General features: G+C 35.8%; 1 protein-coding gene across 9 annotated transcripts in view; it reads right to left on the bottom strand.

The window, feature by feature from the left end:
* TCF12 (transcription factor 12) overlaps positions 1-20334 on the bottom strand; it is a 440339-nt gene that overhangs the window by 336659 nt on the left and 83346 nt on the right. For 2 of the 9 annotated variants that reach the window (XM_073211898.1, XM_037020963.2), the window contains exon 3: positions 5305-5411. The exons of the other annotated variants lie outside the window; for them this stretch is intronic. The gene's annotated coding sequence lies outside the window, so the exon portion shown is untranslated. The remainder of the gene's footprint in view (positions 1-5304; positions 5412-20334) is intronic. 9 annotated transcript variants of the gene reach the window in all.

Genomic DNA, 20334 nt, shown 5'->3' with positions numbered 1-20334 from the left:
ACTTAACAGCGAGAAGCTGAAAGCTTTTCCTCTAAGATTGGGAACAAGACAGGGACGCCCAGTCTTCTCACTTCTATTCAACATAGTACTGGAGGTCCCAGCCACGGCAATCAGACAACACAAAGAAATAAAAGGCATCCAGATTGGTAAGGAAGAAGTTAAACTGTCCCTGTTTGCAGATGACATGATATTATTGTACATTAAAAACCCCAAAGAATCCACTCCAAAACTATTAGGTCTAATATCTGAATTCAGCAAAGTTGCAGGATACAAAATTAATACACTAATCTGTTGCTTTCCTATACACTAACAATGAACTAGCAGAAAGAGAAATCTGGAAAACAATTACATCCACAATTGCATCAAAAAGAATAAAATATCTAGGAATAAACCTGACCAAGGAAGTAAAAGACCTATACCCTGAAAACTAAAAGACACTCATTAGAGAAATTAAAGAAGATACCAATAAATGGAAACACATCCCATGCTCATGGATAGGAAGAATTAATATTGTCAAAATGGCCATCTTGCCTAAAGCAATCCATAGATTCAATTTCTATCAAAATACCAACAGCATTCTTCAATGAACTAGAGAAAATCATTCTAAAATTCATATGGAACCACAAAAGACCTTGAATAGCCAGAGCAATTCTGAGAAGGAAGAATAAAGCTAGGGAAATTATGCTCCCCAAATATAAGCTCTAGTACAAAGCCACAGTAATCAAGACAATTTGGTACTGGCACAAGAACAGACCCATAGACCAATGGAACAGACTACAGTGCCCTGATATAAACCCAACCATATATGGTAATTTAATATATGATAAAGGAGCCATGGATATACAACGGGTAAATGATAGCCTCTTCAACAGCTGGTGTCAGCAAAACTGGACAGCTACATGCACAAGAATGAAACTGGATTATTGTGTAACTCCATGCACAAAAGTAAACTAGAAATGCATCAAAAAGTTGAATATAAGTCATGAAACCATAAAACTCTTAGAAGACAACATAGGCAAACATCTCCTGAATATAAGTATAAGCAACTTCTTCCTGAACCCACCTCCTCGAGCAAGGGAAACAAGAGCAAAAATGAACTCTTGGGACTACATCAAAGTAAAGAGTTTCTGTAAAGCAAAGGATACCATCAACAGAACAAAAAGGCATCCTACAATATGGGAGAATATATTTTTAAATAACATATCCGACAAGGGATTAACACCCAAAATATATAAAGAACTCACATGCCTCAACACCCAAAAAGCAAATAACCCGATTAACAAATGGGCAGAGGATATGAAGAGACAGTTCTCCAAAGAAAAAATTCAGGTGGCCAACAAACACCTGAAAAGATGCTCATCATCACTAACTGATGGGATGCATCACTAACTAAATGAGGGAAATGCAAATTAAAACCACAATGAGATATCCCCTCACACCAGTAAGGACCGCCAGCACTGAAAAAACTAAAAACAACAAATGTTGGAGAGGATGCCGAGAAAATGGAACCCTCCTACACTGCTGGTGGGAATGTAAGCTAGTTCAACCATTGTGGAAAGCAATATGGAGGTTCCTCAAAAAACTAAACAGAAATATCACTTGACCCGGGATTCCCACTCCTTGGAATTTACCCAAAGAATACAACTTCTCAGATTCAAAAAGACATATGCACCCCTATGTTTATCGCAGCACTTTTTACAGTAGCCAAGTTATGGAAGCAACCTAAGTGTCCATCAGTAGATGAATGGATAAAGAAGATGTGGTACATATACATAATGGAATACTATTTGGCCATAAGAAAGAAACAAATTCTACCATTTGCAAAAACATGGATGGAGCTGGAGGACATTATGCTCAGTGAAATAAGCCAGGCAGAGAAAAACAAATGCCAAATGATTTCCCTCATTTGTGGAGTATAACAATGAAGCAAAACTGAAGGAACAAAATAGCAGCAGACTCGGAGACTCCAAGAAGGAATTAGTGGTTACCAAAGGGGAGGGGTGTGGGAGGGCAGGTGCGGAGGGAGGGAGAAGGGGATTGAGGGGTACTATGTTTAGTATACATGGTGTGGGAGATCACAGGAAGAACAGTGTAGCACAGAGAAGACACATAGTGGACCTGTGGCATCTTTCTACACTGATGGACAGTGACTGCATTGGGGTATAGGTTGGGGACTTGATAATAAGGGTAAATGTAGTAACCACATTGTTTTTTCATGTGAAACCTTCATAAGAGTGTATGTCAATTGTACCTTAATATAAATAAATAAATAAATAAATATAAAGACAGATTCAAATATATTAACTTTATAAATGGGAAACACTATCCTTCTTTTAAGGTTCCTCTAAGGATTAAATGAAATAATAGCTATACGGTGCCTAGAAGTATCAGATGATCATGAAACCACCCCTGAATGGAACCAAGCCTCATATCTAAACAGAATTGCTATTAACATAAGTTAATCGCTATCTGAATAATGTACTTGAAGTAAAAACTGGTTATATTGTTGCGGATTATTTCTCACAATCCCAGCTAACCTTTCAGTTGGGAAATAATTTTTCCCGTGGCAACCAAAATAATTTTTTTAAATTTGTCTATAGCATAAACATATAGCCTGTATTTATCAATAGAGGAAAAGTCTCAATATACTAAAAGAGAGGGAATAACACCTGGTACTGTTGCACACTGCTGCCCTCCCACCTGTGTGAGCCAAAAATAGTAAACTGTTCTTTCTGCTCAGAAATCCCATAAAATCAAGATAATACTATTTCCTTCTACCAGTCCCAGAGGCCTGACAAGAGCAGATAGATCCATCCAAAAAATGTGATCACCAGGGTCTAAGATTATTAAAAGAGAAAAAGAAACTTAAAAGTATTCAGAATCACACTTCCTATCATTATAAGTCTAACATAAACCTAAACCTAACCCAAAAAATACACTATACTAAATGTGAGAGTTCATATCTAGAAATAGCTACAGAAAAGAGACTAATGGTAACCATGCGGGAAGGGTTAGGATGGGTGGGTAATATGGGCAAAGGGGAAAAAGAGACACAAAATCTCAATTATAGTATGAATTAGTCATGGGTATAGCATAGAGAAAATAGTCAAGAATACTGAAGTATCTTTCTGTGTTGACAGATAACTACACTTATTGGGGTGATCTACATTTAATAATATAGATAACTGTCAAATCACTAAAGTTGTATACATAAAACCAATATAATACTATTTATCAACTACACGTCAATAAAAAAAGTGTACTTCCAAAAAAGAAGAGTTCTGATCTGCTAGGTTTCAGTCACTGCAATAAAGTAATATAAAGACCAAAGAAATCACTTCTTTGCAAAGAATAAAGACTTTTACCCTGGTTTCTATTCTATATGAACATGTTTTCCTATTACATGTTCTGACACATTTACCTTATTCTGAAAAGCATTCCCAAATTGTTTCTTCGTGATTCACAAGAATCCTGATCCACACTTGTATACTAAGCCACTGTTTCCTGTCCCACCACTAGTCCAACCTGCTACACTCAGGAGCTTACTCCTGGGTCTTCTACTTTCAGCATGACACTCTGACCTAAGGTGGCCTGCAAAGCTAGAAATGCTATAAAGGTTCTGCCCCAGTTCTTGGTCTCAAGTCCTTTCTTTATTCACAGATTCTGCCCGATAGCTAACAAAATGCTCAAGCCTTAAAAAAAGAAAAGAAAAACACTGAAATTTTTGTTAGCATGAGTCTATAATTTTGCTATATATGGGACATAAAAGAAGCAGAAAAGATAATTCCCTCCCTCAGAATGCTCTTAATCTCATTAAAGAGAGAATACATAGTGAAAGAAATAAACATGAAAAAATTAGTATAACATACATTTCAAATCTAAAAAAACTATAAAGGTGAAATGTGTTTTTTACCTCCTCCATTCTATGTAATACTAAATTTAAGCTTATTATCCTTAATTTCAGAAATGATAGATTGCTCCTCTTGATTTTGAAGCACTTCCCAAAGATAGACCCTCAGCTTATCACACTTATTCATCCTCTTCCAGTCTTCCCTGATAGAAAACTAAGCATGGTTCCACCTACAAATAGTCCCAAAATTCTTCCACGCCTTCCACCTGAAATAACATGCTTACCTAACTGCCCATATAGAAAAATAAACCACTTAAACAATCTATTTATTTAGTTGAGCACATTTCCCAAGTGATCTAATTCAGCTAGCTAGCTATGTTAGCTTTGGGTAGGATATAATGGTTCTCTACTTCCTTGTTTACCTTAAGATGCTTGATTTGGAAATTTAATGTTTGAGGCAAAATATAACCTGTGGAAATTAGGCAACATGCTAAATAATATGTCTACCCATACTACTCCATTTTTTTAAAAAGGAAAAAAAAGCACATTTTAAAAGACATCCGTACCAATATGTGTCAAGCTTTGCCATGTAAGAGAGTACTTCTCTAGCTCCACATTTGAAGAAATATAAACACAGGGTTTATAAAATACTGAATCTTCTGCAAGAGGACCTCAAAATACACTCAATACATCTGCCTCTGCTGCTACTCCAATTACCAATAGGTTTGCCACTTATCTCCTGACCGCAATCTGTCAACACTGGGCCACATAAACATGGCACATATGGCCTTATTTTCTGGGACAATCCCTATCTCATACACCCACTTTTTACCCAAGAGGATGTCAAATGTAGAATTAAATATAATTGAATTTTATAGGATCTTAAGACTGTGAATAATCTTAATTCCTTTGCCTAACAAAGGAATTTAATAACACTGATTAGTTGTTCAAAACACAAAGCCATTACATTTATATTAAAAGGCAGTGAGCAAAATACTTCTGGAAACATCATCAGTACTGACTGCTAAAACGTTGCATTTGGGCCAATGCTGGCCACCACAATATTAGAACTTTGCCTTCTTTCTGCTTAGATGGATTCCTAAAATTTAATGTGGTACCAGGCTACTAAACTCCAAAACATGTTGGTCTTGATTTCCTCACTAAAGACTCATTAAAGTTAAAGTCAATCCTTCTAAGCCTCAGTCAGCACAGGCCTTCTACTTCATTTAAGGTTTTCATCCTCATATCTGACTGTACAATCAGAGGGCCTCTCTCTTTACCTGAAAAGAATCTGTAGTTAGTGTGGCTTATCAACACCAAAAACAGTACTTTCGTTATTGCTATCGTTTCAATTTCTCTGTTTTACTTTGTTTTCCCAATGACTGCCTCTTGACTGGCTTTCAAAAATCTTTGGACTAAAATGCAAAATGAACAGCAATACTTCCGCCTCTTACCGGGTGATCCTTGCACTCCCTGGAGCTTGCAATATGCAGAGGCTTGACAATTAATCTGGTGTCCCTTGCCTTCTCTCCCAGACTGTATTATCTGACAATCCCTTATCCTGGGTGAAGAAGAAAATTGGGTGAAGAATAGAATTCTGTTTCATGTATATTTAAGTCCAAGTATGTAATACGGTGTCTGAGACTCATTAAAAGATAAAAGAGTTCAGTCCAAGATATGACTTGTGGAAAATCTGCAGAACAAGTCAATGTTCAGGCAATAAATCTAGTCTTCACAATCCCTTAAGCTGTTTCCAGTTGGTTTTTTTACTATTATCAACAATCCTGCAGTGAACATCTTTTTACATCTATCCTGACACACTTTTGCAAGTGTATTTAAAAGAAATATGTTGGGCTAAACAAAAATCCTAGAGAAGGACTCTATACAAACTTTTTCTTAAACACAGCAACTGTTTTTTTTACTGGCCATATAGTTTCTATCTCACAAAGCAACTCTGCCTTGTAGTGCAAAAGGAACCATTGACAATACAAATACAGATGGGCATGACTGTATTATAGTAAAACTTTATTTACAAGAAAAGGGAGCCAGAATTGGCCCCAAGGGATAGAGCAGTAGTTTGAGACTCTGTATGAATGGTAATATACATTAAAATGGCAATGCCAGGCTGAAAGCTGCATGCATTTGACATTTTTACTGATACTAAAATGGACCATTTTTAACATAGAGATGCGGGGCCCCCAAATGGACACTCCAGAGAAAGCACCCATAATCTCAGCATCAAGAACTACGAAGATCTGAGATTTTACCCTACTTAAAAACTAAGAAGACAAAATGTCAGTTTCTTGGATGAAGGCAGAAGACATGAGACTCCTGAGTCAGAAACAAACTACTTTATTAGTCACATTCCAGCACAGAGCTTGAGCATCAGCATATTTACATTAGTTCTTACTCCAACATCCTGTGGCGCAACATGGATGAGCCCAAATGGGTATCTGCACAAACACTGGATTTATAGGAGAGGAAGTCTTGAATTTACAGAGCCCAAATCTTTTACAGTGAGCCATAGCATGCATGACCTTTGCTTTGTTGAGAGATGTTATCACTATTATACTGAACAGTAAACATACCTGCCCTCTACTCTTGAGAGAGACTCTATGTCTCTTTTCCAAGGCTGTTTACTATACAAGCATACTTGAAAGGATAGTCCAAAACAAATGCAGTCAGTGTCTCTGCTTGCAAAACATATGGAAACGTAAGAGGTCCGTGGAAAATTACCTCCAACGCTATGTATCCCCTGGTTTCTACACTGTCCCAGAAAATTTTTCCAAAGCATTCCACTGTATTGACCAAGCTGATTAACCTGACTGACAAAGGGAGGCCCAAATCTATTCAACTTGTCTTAAGTATCATGTAATTTAAGCTACTATAAATAGGACTCTAAGCAACAAAATGAGACTAACTTGCAGTATTGACTACCACCAGGTCCTCCAGGTGGCTTATTACATTCATCCTATAAACTATCAGTCTTAAGAAATCCAAATGGCTTTCTCCTTACGTGTCTGAATTGACCTTTCCACTTAGACTGAAACCATTAATGTAGGTGTAGGAAATATATTAGCAATCACACAGAATCTGCCTTGTAATTCCCCTGGGCTACAAGGAAATCTAAGGCAACTGTGTCATCCATAACAACTCTGGCCAGTGATGTGAGGCTTGAGGCTGACCTGAACACCTTCTAGAGACAAGATAGTATCATTACTCACTTCAGGTGTGATAACACCTAACTTAACTGGACAACTTCATCCTAAAGATAACTGTCTGAAGAATACATGCAAATAATCGGTCATCCTTACAACAAGTTCCCCCAAGTAATCAGGGTTTGCCTAATTTTGGAGAGATCTCCACTATCATTTGAAAACTCCATGATATTTCATTAAATTCCTGAAAGGTTCTTACAGCACAAGTCACTATGTTTTTGTTAAGAAGGTAAGTTAATGGCTGGCTTCCATACAAGAAATACAATGCTAGGAGTGCTTAAGGTGCCTAAAGAAAGAGTGTTGTTTACAATTCTTGGGGGTCCACAAGTGGGACATAAATCAGTCGGGGGCACAAGCTGACAGTACATGAAATGTGGCTTTTTAACAGGCTTACCCAAGGGCTCCCTGTTTAGTTTGAATAGTTGAGTCTAGCACTTATTTTTTAGAAAGACCACCTAAGAAAAGTCAGTCCAACCTGTCCCATTTGTCTAAATATCAGCCATGTGACATTCTTCCACTTCACAGAATGACAGAGCAATGGCTACTGGAATGGGAGCTGGGAAGGCACCCAGAATGTTGACAGGTGTTTTGTGCATAGGAGGTACAGGAGCTGGGACTATCCCCTGCTGTATCCAACAGACTTCTCAGTAAGGTGAAGAGAAATGACAATCAAATTAGGGTCAGAATCATCTGGGAGTGGACAGTAGGCCCAGTACTCAGTTAAACTTAAGGCACTTGAAATGTTTGGCAGTGCTACACACGAGTTTTCCTTCCTAAGCAAGGCTCTGGGGATGGTTCTGAAAGACAAAGATCAGGTATGATTCACCTCCTCTGACTTCCCAGGGCCTGTGGTATCCCTTCCCTAGGAGCCACAGAAAAACTAATGTGTCCCATTCTAGTTGCCATAAATTCCACTTTTATCTAATAATTTCTTAGATAAATTATTTTTGTCAATGATTTCCTCCTCAGAATGACTCTTTATCTAAAAGAGTCAAGTGCAAGGGAAACAGGCACTTTTAAAAATAGAAATTCCATAGAACCATTATGCTTCTCCCACTCTGACCCACATGAACCACTGCAGGGAGACTGGGTAATCAGTGTATTTGACCAAACTGCCATTATCCTTATGATCTAGCACCACAGAATCCGACAAAGGACCAAGATGGCTGAATAAGAATAAAGTTTGAATTCCCATAGTCCCTCTTTGGTAGGCTGCTACCTGGAGGGTGTCACCAACCAAGCTGCTCTGGAGCTACCTTTAGGTTACTTTAAAAAAAGACCCATTGTGCCCAGGAATTTTCAAGATGAGTTTGTGAATGCCCTACCCCTTTCTTCCCGATCACTACCCAGAGAGCAGCCAAAAAGAGGTGAGGTGTTCCTTTTCTGGGGATATCCTCTCTACAGTGACCAAAAAACATACAAAGGTGTATGGACCAGAGAGAAGTGAGGAGAAAGACAGAAAATTTTTGAGTCAGTTTTTAAACCATTCCAATACTCAATAATATTGTATGCCCATGGATGACTAGGAATGTGAAAGGTTCACTGAACTGAATAACAACTATCAGCCAGTCAATTGTTGCCTGGCTTTGAGGACTAAAGGCATACCATCATCAGGATGCACATGATCTGATAAGCTGAACACATGACAAAGACTCGTTTCAAAAGCAACAATGGTGTGGTAAGAGTTGGCTGATCAGACTGGTGTCAACAGCAGTGAGGTACTACCAATAGCTCCAAGTGGGAGTCAAAGGTTTAATGTCAATCTGCCAACAGCAGGGAGGGAAAGCAACCCACTCAATGCGGTCTCCATCACTGCAAGGATCAATTTTTGGAAGGAGCCCCAGCACAGAATACAGCAGTGGCCTCTACCCCAGAACACAGAGGGCTTTACTGGTGCCCAACACAAGCCTCTTGCACCTAACCATTTTCAAAAGAGATGATGATAAGTATTGAATTGCTATGGCATTTAGATTCCACTGAATACATTTAAAGAGCAATGGAACCACTCTATTATAAAATGTCAATACCAAAAACCCAAATTGTATCCTCTACTATTATTAAGCTTATAATTAAAAAGTGTAAATGTCAACTTCAAAATGTACAAAGAGTTTCTTCAGATTAAAAAAAAATCTAAAGAACTTCTCTATACTTGGGAAGAAACCCTATAATTTTAGTATGCTTCAGGCTTGGTCCTTGACAAAACATAGGACCTTAGAAATGACTCCTCTTACTAAAAACACCAAGTTGTAAATGCCCGTTTTCTTGCTACAAAATTCTATTAGCCCTAAAATCTGTAATGATGCCTGGTACATTATTTTTTTTTATTAAGGTATCATTGATACACACTCTTATGAAGGTTTCACAAGAAAAACAATGTGGTTATTACATTCATCCTTATTATAGAGTCCCTCCCCATACCCCATTGCAGTCACTGCCCATCAGTGTAATAAGATGCCACCGAGTCCCTATTTCTCTTCTCTGAGCTACACTGTCTTCCCCATGACCCCACACACAGGGAAGTGCACCAATCATGGTACTCCACAATCCCCTTCTCCCTCCTTCCTCACCAGCCCTTCCCCCTCTCCCCTTTGGTAACCACTAGTACTTCTTGGAGTCTGTGAGTCTGCTGCTGTTTTGTCCCTTCAGTTTTGCTTAGCTGTTATACTCCACAAATGAGGGAAAACATTTAGCATTTGTCGTTCTCTGCCTGACTTATTTCACTGAGCATAATACCCTCTAGCTCCATCCATGTTGCAAATGGTAGGATTTGTTTCTTTCTTACGGCTGAATAGTATTCCACTGCATATATGTACCACCTCTTCTTTATCCATTCATCTACTGATGGACACTTAGGTTGCTTCCACATCTTGGCTATTGTATATAGTGCTGCAATAAACATAGGGGTGCATATGTCTTTTTAATCTGAGTTGTTTTCTTTGGTTAAATTCCTAGGAGTGGAATTCCCGGGTCAAATGGTATTTCTATTGTTAGTTTTTTGAGGAACCTCTATATTGCTTTCCACAATGCTTGAACTAGTTTACATTCCCACCAGCAGTGTAGGAGGGTTCCCCTTTCTCTGCATCCTTGCCAGCATTTGCTGTTCCTATTCTTTTCTATGTTGGCCATCCTAAGTGGTGTGAGGTGGTATCTCATTGTGGTTTTAATTTGCATTTCTCTGATAATTAGAGATGTGGAGCATCTTTTCATGTGTCTATTGGCTATCTGAATTTCTTCTTTGGAATTAATACATTTTTTAAAATTAAAATCAGAAGTCACATTTTTTTTTTTATTATCTCCATCTTCCTAATACACTCTATCCTCAACCCATACTAAGCAGATTAAGTGCCTCAAGACAACCTGGGAGAAGATCTTGCGTATGGAGATGCAAAAGAGAGAAACACATTACCTTCCTTTTACTGATAATATTATACAGTTTTGCAAATAAATCTGTAGCATCTTATATATAATGATCTCAAAGCATTTTTTGAAGTAGTTATTCTTAGAGATGCTCAGTAATTTTTTATGCCAGTTAAAGTAAATCAAGTCTCTTTTACACTTTCTCAGGAGACAAAAAGTGATGTAACTTATCCAAACGGCACAAAGAAAAATTAAGCAAAAAAAATGAAGGAAGAAAGTACACAAGATTCAACAAAATATTCCTGTGGAGGATGCTGTGACATGCCACCTAGTCCCTCTTAATGAAGGACTCACTACCCCCAGCTGTTCAGAGTAGCTTTGCTCAGGATTAGTGCCCCTTCCCAGGTAGCCCATATCCAATGGCATCCATATAAAGCTATAAAGACCTAGTAATCTTATGGGCCCAAGTCAGGTCAACTCTGAAGGGACACTCTAGATACTGAATTCCCAGTAGGGTTAGTCAAGAATGTTACTGGGTCAGAATAACAACTCAAGTTTTCCCTCTGTCCAATCCTGTTTCCTTCTGCACCTTTTCACAGATGCTGGCTCCAACAGTATTCGATATATATCCTGTAAGTTAAACTCTATTTCAGGCTTCCCATGAAACTGAATTTGCAACATTCCCAAGAACCACACCTTAAGATGTATATAGTATACAACAGTTGAAATACCTATAATAGTTTCCACTTGCACTTTCTAACAGGTGGAGAAACAATATTGTAAAACGTAAAGGCCACTGTTTATTTCTGATCATCTTAATTGAATCAAAATATTTTCCTTAAAAAAAATCAATACACTGTAAGTTATAGACATGTTAAAAATCTTAATGTATCACCTATCAGCATTGTCTTCTAGGCTGGGACAACACTTCTTTACTTCTAAACCTAAGTAACAGAAATTGAACTTATTGATTTAGTATATTAAATGTCAGGTTACTCATTATCTTATGTTTTATGTAATTTTCATATTTTAATTTCAAATCTTAATACAAATTCCTCACGTAAGTATTCTATTTTTTCTAAGCAAACTAGAATTCAGAAGATATTCTTCCTGTTTAAGATCCCTGTTCAAGAGGAAGGAAATACTTTCCTGAAATGTAACATCAGAATACAAACATTTAGAAATAGCTTAGACATCGGATCACAAAAAGAATCATTTCATACTAAACTCATTCCAAGTAGCAAAGTTAGAACATTAATTAACTACATGGAGAAATTCAGGAAAACACTTTCTCAGTCTACTTCCATAGTTTGTTCTCAAAATACAACTGCTTCTTTTACAAGTCCATGAAATCATAAAATTCTTTAAAAACTGATAGAAAACCTTCAGGCAGTAAATATCTGAACTGAAGATTAGTTTTTGACAACACAAGAAATAAGGAAAGATTGATTATAGGAGATGAGGGAACATTTTTTGATAAAATATGGATGGTCTGTCTCTTTAACATTTAATCATTTCAAAAAGTTAAAATGATCATCATCATAAAATTTTTATCAAACATTTTATATAGTTCTATAGTTCTATATTGTTGATGTCAAGCTGATTCCAGCAGAAAGCCAGCACAAACTCAAAGTCCATCGCCCCTTAACCTCATGAAGTATCCTAGGCATTTTTCAACTCCCAAGATCCTTAAAAAGCACCAGCTCATGGCTCTCCCTGGCCAGCTCTCAGACCCACAAAAATATGACTAAAAAAAATGAGGCCACATAAACTTCCACAAATTCAATTTTAATACTTTAATCAACAAACTAGGCAGTAACTATTTTTCTTTCTTTTGCTTTAAAAAAGGAAGAAGACTTCTCTTACAAAAGAGATCAGCTTTGATCAACTATGAGCTAAAAACTCTTCTGCAAGTGAAAGCAAACTGATTCTACTCCATCTTTCCTCCCTCCTATTCTTTTGCTGCATCAGTGTTAAGGTGGGCTTGCTTAAAATCTTGCTTTTATGGAGAATTTACTGAAGATCTTCTTTTCTTTTTTTTTTAACTAAGAATTAGATTACATATCTGATATTTAAGTCCCAACCAACTATGTTGTCTCCCATTACCCTACTGCTGCTTCCCCATCAGTGAATAAAATGAATGTAACCAATGTACCCTATTTGGGTCCTAGTTTTAGACTTTGTACCATTATGGTCCTTCACTTACTGTCAAGGAGTTTTAAAAACTGCCCTTGTGTGGAAAGGCAGTTGGAGACTGGGGACAGGAGGAACAATGACATAAAAACAGATAATGCATGCAAAAGGAAATAAAATCAGATATACATAGGAAAGAGTCAGAACTTGTTAATACTCCTATGTCAAATATATAAACCCACACTGGGTAAAGACAGCATTATCTCTAAATCTGAGTTCCCTATAGAGTCCCTGTAATTTCCCTCACAGGCCACCTGAGGTATCTATAGAAGTCCAAATAGCTCTTCATTTAAAAAAGAAAACTGATTTTACACAGAAACACATGGGTTCATTTTATTTTCAAATTGTATGTGGAAAATTCTATGGAAGTATTTAACTTCAACTTGGGTTAAGTATTTGAGCCAGGCAGGGATGAAAAGAACATCTCTTTTTGGGACCTTAAACTTCACGTAGAATAAACAGGAGTTGAGAAATTTAAAGATGTCCCATCTTTTGCTAGTCTTTAACCCTGTTTTAAGTTTTCAGTGTTTCTTCTGTTCTCTCTCTGGAAAGAAATCAATTTAATACACTTAAAACACCCAACAAGATAGATATACAATAAATGTTTTATAACAGTGATATAAAAAATGGTGTTACATACCAAGAAACCCATCGTTCTTATCTTTGGCAATAAATCTAGAGAATTCTCAATACCCAAAGTAATTGGCACTAGATTAAAAAAAAAATCCACCTAGTGAAATCCTTGTAAAAACAGGACCAAATTTTCATAGTAACTAGTGAGAAGGAAAAAAAAAGGTTGATTAGTTCTTTAATTTCAAAATGGAAATTATTTTTGAGAGCTTATTTTATTTCATAAAATTTAGGTCATTATAACCATGTGCTTATTCTGATAAGAATGAACAAAAAATGAGAGGAGGTCTTCATTTTAACTGACACTATATAAAAGCATCCTTTACCTCCCAGTTGACTTTCAGAACATCGTCTAAAAAATAGGTGATTTTTCCACAAAGGTTCTTAATTCTTTGATGTCCAAACCACTCTTCACTGAAGCATCTACTGAGTCATTCTCTTGGCAAATTCCTACTCTACAACTTTTACCTAGTTCTGTCAGAACCTCACCTACCAGTGGCTTTGCATATGACTGGAATTGTTCTCCAATGGCCCTTTCATGAGAAATACTGTGTTTTGCATTATCTACAATTTTCTTTACACTCAGTTTGCACTATACTGTCATTAGAAAGCAACCAATATTGGCCCAATGGATATGGCTAGATAGTCTAGCTGGAGGCTGTGTATGAATGGAGATGATTTCTTAGGTGAATACTTAAGTCATGAAAACTTCTGCTTCCTTAATGCAATCTCTATCTGTGGAGACCAGAGATTATGAATACTGTATAACAAGGACTTCAATACAAAAATGACACATGAGGAATTTAAGACAACTAAAAAATAAACTTTTATTGGTCAAGACAGGTTGAAGGAAAAGTTGGTCAATAAAAATAGTTAATGTGACAGTTACTACATATATAATAAATTTTTTAAAATTAAAACATAAACTATATCCAAAAGAATATTACTTTTAAAATATTGTGTTTATATTATTTTCCCTGATAATTCAGAAGATAAATCTCAAGATTTATCTGTATCATCACCTTAGATTTATTTTTATGTAAGTCAGTTACCATTACAAATAAAACAACAAAATGACAGAGCTGGAAAGGACCTCAGAGATGACCTAATACTGTCTCATTTTACAAAGGAAGAAACTTAGGCCCAGAAAGATAGAAACTTGTCCAATATTAACAGTTCATGGCAAACTCCTTGCAAGGGATCTTAGTACATCACTCTTTCTCTTACTACAAAGCAGAGAATATTCAATGTACTCTACAAAACTCTCTTGGACAAATCCTGCATTTCATGTTTTTGACTGTGTCCTTCAAAAGAGCACAATGTGAGAAGAAATGAGTAACTCATATTTGACAAGTGGAATTATATGAATGCCTTTTTCTTGATCCAACTCAGATTAGGTTTGCTAGGAGTAACTTCCTACAAATAATTGTAGAGAAGAGAAAATGCTGACCCATTTTTACCTTTCTGAACGGATTTTAATGTTGGAAGATAATGAAGTAGCCTTATTTTGACCTATTTGGTTCATTGTTTCTTATAGAAAAATATTTTGTTATGAACTAGATACTTAGTTTTCTTCAAAAAGAAATTCAGAGGTAACATTTCACATAATTATAGGATGTGAATATCTATTCTTTGTAGAAAGCAATGTACAGACTCCAAAAGAGAAGCTAAAATCTTTCAGAGATTTCATTAACCTCATAACACAACTACTTTGCAGTAATTACCTAAAGTACTTAACCTAAAAAATCTACAGAACACAATGCCAAATGTCTTATCTAGTTTGTTAATTGACATAAACTCATTTTGTTTCTCATTTTTAAAAGGAATCTTATTTTAAGCTAATAGCAATCTTAAAACAAATCCAATATTGGCAAAGCCATAATTTTTGGCACAAAGACTACTCTCTGAGAATAAAAACCTTATCTAATCTCATTACAAAATTCCAACCTGGTCTCCTTGTACTTATTGTGGAGATAATATAATGGAATTGAAGTGATAAAAAGATTCATTTCAATTTACTAAATATTAACTAAGTGCATAGTACATGTATGGCACTATGCTAGACAGTGAAAGCAATAAACAAAAGGCATTCCTTGTAATAATAACCTTACAGTCTAATAAAGTTGGTACCAATATGTGCAATAAAATATCATAGGTTTGGCAAGAGGTCTAGAAATAAGCCTATCATAGGAATCCATTTAAGGGCAGAGGAAATTTTACCTGGAAAATAAAAATCTGAGGGTGATATTTAGTTTCTTCAAAATATTCAAGGGCTGTTATGTAGAAGAGGCAGTGCAGTACACTCACTTTGTTTTGCTACAACAGCAGAAATGAGATCTATGGAAGGCAGATGTAGGGAAGTTGTCAAACCCAGCATTTCCCCAAGTTTATTCCATAGACCACTGATCCCTCAAGCTACCTCTCAAAAAGAATTCCATGTTCACATAAATTTGGCAAACACATGCAGTGTATTTATGTAGTAGATGCAATACCAGCATCCCTCTGGGAGATAAAAATGTATATGAGTAGTACAAGTCCTACACTAAGGAAGCCTATTTAACTTTGTTTAATCAAGTGTCCTCCAAATATTTCACCATGAGTCTTGTTGCTGTACCTATTTTTGTTTATTTAAGGAACATCCAGAAATATGAAGAAGTGTCAATATACTAATGCTTTACTAAGGATGACATACTGATTATAAACCCCAGGAATAAGGATTTCCTAAAAAATTGTACAGATATATTTATACTATTTAGCTGGGATTTTCCCCTAAGCACAAAGTAGTAACCGCAAAACATTTTCAAAACAGACGAAAACAGTTCTCTAAACTAACATATAGTATAGCTAATACATTAAGGATCAGAATGAATTCCTAAATTTCTCTGAGAAGTTAAGAGAACTGAGTATAAACTCACAATGTGAAATTTTTTTAAATGAGTAAATAAGCTGAGAATAAATTTTAAGGCCTATTTTAAGTTTTAGTTGAATTTTTACTTATCAAAAATGAGGAAAAGATAGAGAAAACTATGTAACTACTCACATAATGTCAGAATTTTAGTTTATTACTTGAACTGAGAGCCAATCCTTAGAGGAATTTCACCAGTGACAATAAAAGCTATTTTCCTCAAGGAAGTTTAACAGTCCATCTATTTCTCAAAATGAAGGGAGACTGAAGCATTACAGCATGAGCAAACTGAACCAACAAGCCTCTGCCAAATGGAACCTCAGAAAAAGTTCCACTTGGTTCTAAGTCTGCTACTGAGATCAGCTAGGTAGGGAGTAGAAAAGAGGAAGATGAAAGTACAGAAGAGAAATAGGATTATTTAGCTTCCTTCCTTAGTCTGCACAGGAACCCATGGACCATTAGATCTAGTCGGTCCTAATTATTCAGATTCTACATTTGTAAATTTGCCTACTTGCCAAAATTTATTTGTATGCTGGTTGCGCTTTCCAGTCACTCATGGACATGTGCAGAATGGCAAGAAACTGAGAACACCTGACATGCACATTCCCAGCTGATGTCTTGTTGAACAACCTGTTTCATCTCATACTATAAATTGTCCTTCCTGCAGACTACTTAATGATATGTTTATTGGGGGTTTTTGTCCTTTTTACTAGTGATTTCACTGTTGAAAATGCTCGCAAACCATTAAAAGTGCTGTCCAGTGTTCCCGATCACAAGGAGGTCATGATGGGCTTTATGGGGAAAATATGTGTGTTAAATATGCTTAGTTTCAGGCATGTGTCATAGTGCTGCTGGCCATGAGTTCAATGTTAATAGGTCAGCAAAATACATTAAATAAGTCTTTAAACAGAAACACACATAGAACAGTTATGTACTGATAAGTTAGCAAAAATGTTGTGACCTGAGGTTTGCAGGAACCTAATAACCCTGTATTTGTACTAGGAGCAATGGTTCATTATTCATTAATTCAGTGTTTGTGGTAACTTTAGAGAATTTAACTACCTTAAATGAGAATTGACTATAGTTATCCATTACCTGATATACCACCTTCAGGTTACCTCAACCCATGGAAAGTGGGGATTTGCTGGAAAAGTTTTCAGAAATGAAAAAATGTTGGTTAAACTTTCATAGAAAAGCTCCCAGGAAAAAGCCATGTTCCTTGCGAAGATTCGATTTTTCTAAGTTTGTTGTTAAGTAATTACATATTCAGCAAGAAGTACACTACTTTTAAGTGGTTAATTTTCAGCTCATCCATAAATCCAATTCACCGTTTTTAGAACTGATCTCTTTTCTTAGATGCAGAGTTAATGTTATTTGTTGGTCTTCCAGGTGTGAACATGATAAAGGGTTAATTTGAATTAGCCATTACCCACAAACTGCTAAGTATTATGCATATGTAGTGCAACATGAGAGGATCTAATGACCACGTTGCTTTATCTGTTTAAACTTGAAGATTTTATGGAGACATACTGAATGGAAATTGAGTTTCCCTTTAGACTGACAGCTTATCAGTCAAAAGAAAAGCTTTTAAGAACTTCTACAGAATCAGTTTTCTTTTCAGGTTGGAATATATCTCTGTAGGACTCTAGAAATGACATGGTTGACTGGTAACTGTCTTTTATTAGTCATTGTACTCTGTGCTTAGAAAAAATACTCTGCATTAAAAAATGCATGAAGGAGTCAATTAATTATAGGCAATCAACATGGATGATTGTCTACACAAAAATCTCAGGTTTATGAATACAAATTATATGTATTAGATGGATTATATTTCTGTTTTAATAAACTTGACATATTAACTAATCTAAACATTAGTGGTGACTGAATACGATTTTAAAGGTGCTTACCTAGGGGAGTAAAAGAGAATGTTATTTCTCTGAAGGCATATTTGGCTAATCCTCTGTGTTCCTGGAGATTGCAAAGTGGAAGAAGTGTTTGTTTTCCCATGGGGCAAACTCCCTGCTCCCTACCTTCCCAACACCATCACCACCATGAGGTGGTGCCAGTTCCCAGTTTCTCTTTTCTGGAGCAATAGTAGAGGTTACTTGTGCCACAGGACTGACTTCTGAATATGGACAAAGAAAACTGTACAGAAAAACTAGGGGAAGAGATATGCTCCTCAACTTTAAAATACTCATACCCCAAATTCAAGGCACACTGATCCCTCTCTTTCTTATAGAAAGTTTCATGTTTTCCTTCAGTCCATATTTGTGCCAGGGTAATTATAAAACCTTCCATACCTGGACCCACTCTTTCACAAATGACTTTCTAGGGAGAATGGCAATCCTTCCCTGTGTCTTTTCCCTTGAACTTACAAAAAAGATAATCCCCTAAACAAACTATGGAAGCAGGTTAAATTAAGAACCAGTCATTAAATATTATGTGCCTCTTGATGTTGTAATATACACAGCACCAAAAGGTAAAATTCATGACTAGTAAAAAATATGGCTACAAGAGTATATTAAATGTACACCTGCAAAATAAAGCACTAAGGCAGAATTTCAGCTGTTTAAGACTAAAATGAAGAAATAGAAGCCAAGCCCTGGTCAAGGTAAATATTACATAGATGATACCTCAGTGGAGAAAATAATCAGGCTTAATGTACAGAACTAAAAGCCATAAATTGTAAGATACAGATATTGCGAACAAACTAAACTCTGAAAAGCAGCACTGGAAGAGCAGCACCAGGCTCATCACCACATATTTTATTTACTTGAAGAACCAGCTTTGGTTTCACTGATTTTCTCTATTTCCTGTTTTCAATTCCATAGAGTTCTGTTCTACTTTTTATTATTTATTTCTTCTGTTTACTTTGGATTTAATTTGTTCTTCTTTTTCTAGTTTCCTAAAGTAGAAGTTTACATTACTAATTTTCTTTTTTCTAATATATGCATTCAATGCTATACATTTCTAAGGACTGTTTTCACTGTGTCCCACAAATGTTTTCCTTTTCATTTTGTTCAAAATATTTTTTAATTACTCTTGAGATTTCTTCTTTGACTCACATGTTATTTAAAAGTGTATTAGTATTCCTTATTATATACATTAAAAAGAAGAAAAAAACAACAGATCTGAATATGTGAAATAGCTTACAAAAAGGTCAAAAAGAAAATTGGTCATAGAATTTATATATCTAAAATTTGTTTTGTCTTTCAAATTTTACTCTGAATCAAAATTAGAAACAAAAGAAAAATGAGAAAATTTAGCAAAGATTATGAAAAGAAACATTTTAAAATATATTTGTTAAAATAACCTGACTTTTACCTACTGTGTAGAAAACACTCTCATCAAAACTAATGCTTTTTTATTTTCAATCAAAAACAAATTCCTGAATTTTGGTGCAATTTTGGTCTCTATCACCACCTTTCCTGTATATTGCCCCTAATATCTATTTTTAATTCTTTTACAAATTACATTTCATAAATCATCATAAAGTAAAATTAACTTTTTTAAGTTGAGGTGTTCTTATCTATGAATTGTAACACATGTTCTTGAAGCCAGCATCAAATCACAATACAGAACAGTTACACTACACAAAAACACTCCCTCATGACTTTATAGCCACATGCTTCCTCTAAAGCTAACTCCTTACAAGGACTGATGCGTTCTCTATCCCTATAGCTTTGCTTTTTTAAAAATGTTGTGTAACACACAGAATTGAATCTTGGAAGTGGTTTCCTTTACTCTATATAATGCATTTGAGATTCATTCAATTTGTTCCATGTATAAATAGATTTCCCCTTTAACTTAATAAGTACTATTTCATTGTATGGGTAGCCCACATTTTGTGAAACCATTTATTTACCTTGCTGAAGGATTGTTATGTTGTTTCCAGTTCTTTCCAACTATGAATACAGCTTCTATAAATATCTGTATATGGGTTTTTGTGCAAACATAAATTTTCATTTCTCTAGGGTAAACACTGAGAACTGAAATTGTTGGATCATAAGGTAAGTGTATGGTTTAATCTCTAAGAAATTGTCAAACTCATCCCCACCAACAAAGTATGAGCAAGTTCCACTGACCTGCATCCTCAATAGTACTCAGTACTGTCAATTTTTTCTTAATTTTAGCTGTTGTAATAGCTATGGAGGGGTATTTATTTCATCATGGTTTTAACT

Source organism: Manis javanica, chromosome 8 (genome assembly GCF_040802235.1).
Source record: "Manis javanica isolate MJ-LG chromosome 8, MJ_LKY, whole genome shotgun sequence".
Taxonomy (NCBI): Eukaryota; Metazoa; Chordata; class Mammalia; order Pholidota; family Manidae; genus Manis; species Manis javanica.
The sequence above is the reverse complement of the archived record's forward strand: the minus strand, read 5'-3'. Positions and strand labels throughout refer to the sequence as shown.